This window comes from Ips typographus, linkage group LG5, assembly GCF_016097725.1.
Source record: "Ips typographus isolate SLU linkage group LG5, UJ_Ityp_2.0, whole genome shotgun sequence".
In the NCBI taxonomy this organism is placed as follows: domain Eukaryota; kingdom Metazoa; phylum Arthropoda; class Insecta; order Coleoptera; family Curculionidae; genus Ips; species Ips typographus.
In genome coordinates this window covers 5,335,484-5,339,379 of record NC_138426.1, presented here as the reverse complement: position 1 = coordinate 5,339,379, position 3,896 = coordinate 5,335,484, and positions in this window count along the sequence as shown.

Sequence of the window (3,896 nt, the reverse complement as noted above, 5' to 3'; positions counted from 1 at the left end):
AGCGCTCGAATCAGTACTCCGCTGTTGTTGCTCCCTTTGAACATCTTCAGCCATTTCTTTACCTCCGGATCTCGAATCCCATCTACAAAATACTGTGCCACAAGTTCTTCTTGGATTTCATCCGGGACGGCTGGGTAAGCCAGATGCAGAAGGCGACGAATTTCGGTTTCAAACTCTTCTAGATTTTCACCAGTTTTCTGCTGTCTTGCTGTTAATTGCGTTCGATACAGTCCTTTCTTATGTTGATCCCCATAACGACGTTCTAATGCAGCTACTAATGCTTCATAGTTGCTTCGTTGGGCGATAGGCAGAGTCTGTAACAGCTCCAATGCAGGTCCTCGTAATGCCACTATTAGTGCTACAGCCATTTCCTCGTTACTCCATTCATTTGCATTTGCAGCGGCCTCAAATTGGAGTTGGTACATTGCCCATGAAGTTTGACCGTCGTATGTGGGAGGCTTGATCTTGTTGAGCCCGTTTCCGGTGAACACTGTAGAGCTGACTCCTCTGCTGTCAATTTTCCGCTCTAAGTCGCGTAGATTTATCTTGACATCATTCTGAATTTTATTAATGTCCTCCCGAACATCATTCTGAACTTTATTGAGACTATGGGTTACATACTCATAGATTTCTGTCTTGGTCCTCGCTAAAACGTCCAATATTTCTACATTACGCTTTTCTTGCCGCTCTCTGTCTTCTTGTCGAATTCTTTCTTCTTGTTGTCGAATCCTTTCTTGTTCTTCCTTGTTTTGTTTTCGAATCCTTTCTTGTTCTTCTTTGTCTCGTTGTCGAATCTCTTCTTGTTTTTCAAGCATTGCCATAATAGCTGCAAGTTGGGCCTCCATGTTTGCACTTTGACGTCTTGTTATTGGCATAAAATAAATTTAACACACCACTGTTCCGAAAATCTCTAGTCCGGTCCTGAACACAAGTCTCTAACCCGAAGTTTAGTTCCAATTCACGTCGCACTAAAGTCTGATCGCACTTCTGACACCAATTGTTACGATTTTCCCGTGGGTTCACACAAAGTCAGTTTAACTCAACAATTAATAACTTTATTTACACTTCAAAACACTCCGTACAACAATTAACACAGCTACTAAAAACACTACTACAATTCCACAATTACTCCGCTATTTAAACTTTACCGCGTTCCCAAATTCACTACTACACTACTCTCCTCTCGTCGACGCCGCTTCTTTTATATTCACAAACCACGTTCTAGAATGACCGCGAAACGCTTCGCGATTTACTTCGAATCATCAAGATACTTACAGGTGTCGCTTCCTAAGTGTGGCCTACTTTAATACGCGCCCGGCCAGATATTGCGGTGCATCGGTGTCATTGAGTATCGAGCATAGTATGCCTAAACCGTAACAGTATATACACACCATTTGTCTAATCTAATGGCGTTTTTGATTGGCATGTTTAGTGCAAAACCGGTGTATTGCCACACGGTTTCAATGACATTTAATGGAGCAGGATACAGATTAGATTAGTTTTGCACTAAACTTGCCAATCGAAAACTCAACAAACATGTCAATGTCACACAAACCTATTTATGGTTTGTCAAAACTCGGTAGAGAATGACATTATTGATATTATTTTTTTCTAATACATTAATGAAATTCGTTTTGTATGTACTAGTGACAATATAGAGTTTTTCTACTCCGGAAGTACAGCTCACAAATAAGCTTATTTTAACGCCCTGTAATGTATAACTTTTATAACACATCTCTATTAACATTTTGCTTCATTTTTCTGGCCAAATATTATTTCGCTTTTTATCATCACATGTCTGAAGCATCCTGTATATAAAAGTTAAATAGTAAGTAATATGTAAAGTAATATTCAGGGATTACTGCACCGTCGCGTCGTACTTGAGCCAAGCTTAGGTTTGGTGTCGTTCAGGCTGTGACTTTTTTACCAGTTCTGACACATTCAAAACCAAACTCAACTTATACTAGGCTTATAATTCGACGATGCAGGTAAGGGTCTTTGTCAAGAGCAGTAATAGTATATTAAGTATCCAGAACAGTAAGTAAGCTTTAGTGATCGATGACAAAGTTTGGAAGCTGAGCGAAGCAAAGCGTCTAATTTGTCTGAGATCAGTAAATCTGTTACTATTCGTGATGTTTACTCTATTTTTTGTACGACTTTATCAAAATCATGATAATTATTAAATAAAATGAAAAAATGCTAGCAAATTTCCTTTAATCCTGTATGTTACTTCCCGTTCAGCTGAACGGTTAACGGTAAGTACAGGAGGTATTTACTTCCCGGTTTGTTAGCACTAGCAACTAGAAACTAGACAGGAACTTGTTCTTCCCGCCTTCAAAACAGGTGCTGTAATCACGAAAAATTAGACAAGTCATACAAAATAGTATATTTCATTACCAGTCCAGAAAAAAGATTTTTCCCGTGAGTGCGTGACAGTTTGCCGTGGGAGGCGAAACCGACACGGGAAGTCATGCGAGAGCGGGAATAGTATATTACATACTCAGGTGGAAAGTGTTTGATTTCTGTCGAGAGATTAGGTAGTTCGCCGAGACGAAGTTGAGGTGAACTTTATCTCGAGACAGAAATTAAACTTTCCACCGTGGTTTGTATACTATTTTATTTTCAACCATTTATCAAAATCTCATCGAACTTTTAATAAATCATTCAGTTGAAATATTGATTGCTAATAGTCTCTAACAATAAGGTAGTATAGGTGCACGAGTAGTTATGACTTCAACCATAATAAACGACTGGTGATTTGTTTACAATCTTGACAACGTCATTATTGTGCTATTCTGTCTTTAATATTTTGAGCTGAAACGTTTCTTAAAGTGCTTTTAACATGGAGAATTCTGAAGACGCAGATGTTAATCATCATCACTTGAGCTGCGAGCTGTTGCAGAAGTGGCGGCACAGTCTCTTCACTACAAAAAGTAAGCCCATATATGACAATAGTATATTACACACCGGGGTGGGAAGAGTTTCATTACTGTCGAGAGATTAGTTAGATAGCCGAGACGCGAAGCGTCGAGGTTTAGCTAGGATCTCGAGACAGGAATGAAACTTCCTACCGAGGTTTGTATACTATTTTATTTACAACCATCATATTTCTATCAAAATTTACAAATCATTGTTTCATTCTGAACATATCTAGAATATTACATTTAACAAAAAACTAGCAAGCAGTCATTTTTCTATATGCTTTTCTTCTGCTTTTCTGTTATGCTGTCCCAACGTGCCATGTCTTCTGAAGCTGTTGCAAGTAGTTCACAAACCTCAGTCATTCAGCAGCAAATTAATTTGTCGACCAAAGAGACAACTGTTGGAGACGCCAGTGCTGGTACTGGCCTAAATATTTCTATAAACACTTATAATAATTCAAATGTAACCATTAATTTCAATAAGTAGTTTGTTTTAGTTTAGATCATGTTAATTTTAGTATTGTAATGTATTATAGGCATTATAACCGTTAGAATGCATACAATTCGAGTTGTAATCCAGGACATTTTTCTCAATTTATTATTTGCGAACTGAATATCGATCCGACTTTATCTGACATTTAAAAAATTTGATTCAATCATCTTTTTTTTTTTTTTAAATATTAACAATCACAATTTTAGAGGGCGGGAAATGAGGGCGGGAAGTGAGGGCGGGAAGTGAGGGCGGGAAGTAGAGGTGCGCAATATGATACTTCCTAACCTTCAATGACGTTAGTAATGACAGCATTACATATATGGTTGTAAATAAAAAATATTTCGGACGTGTAATGAACGATACTTTTCATTATCAGACTATGAAAAACGTTTACATCACTTGTGTTGTCTTGTCTGTCAATTGGCTCTGCTCTCAGCAATTTGCCAGCACGATTTGAGGGGGGTCAGGATAGACGAGCTTGG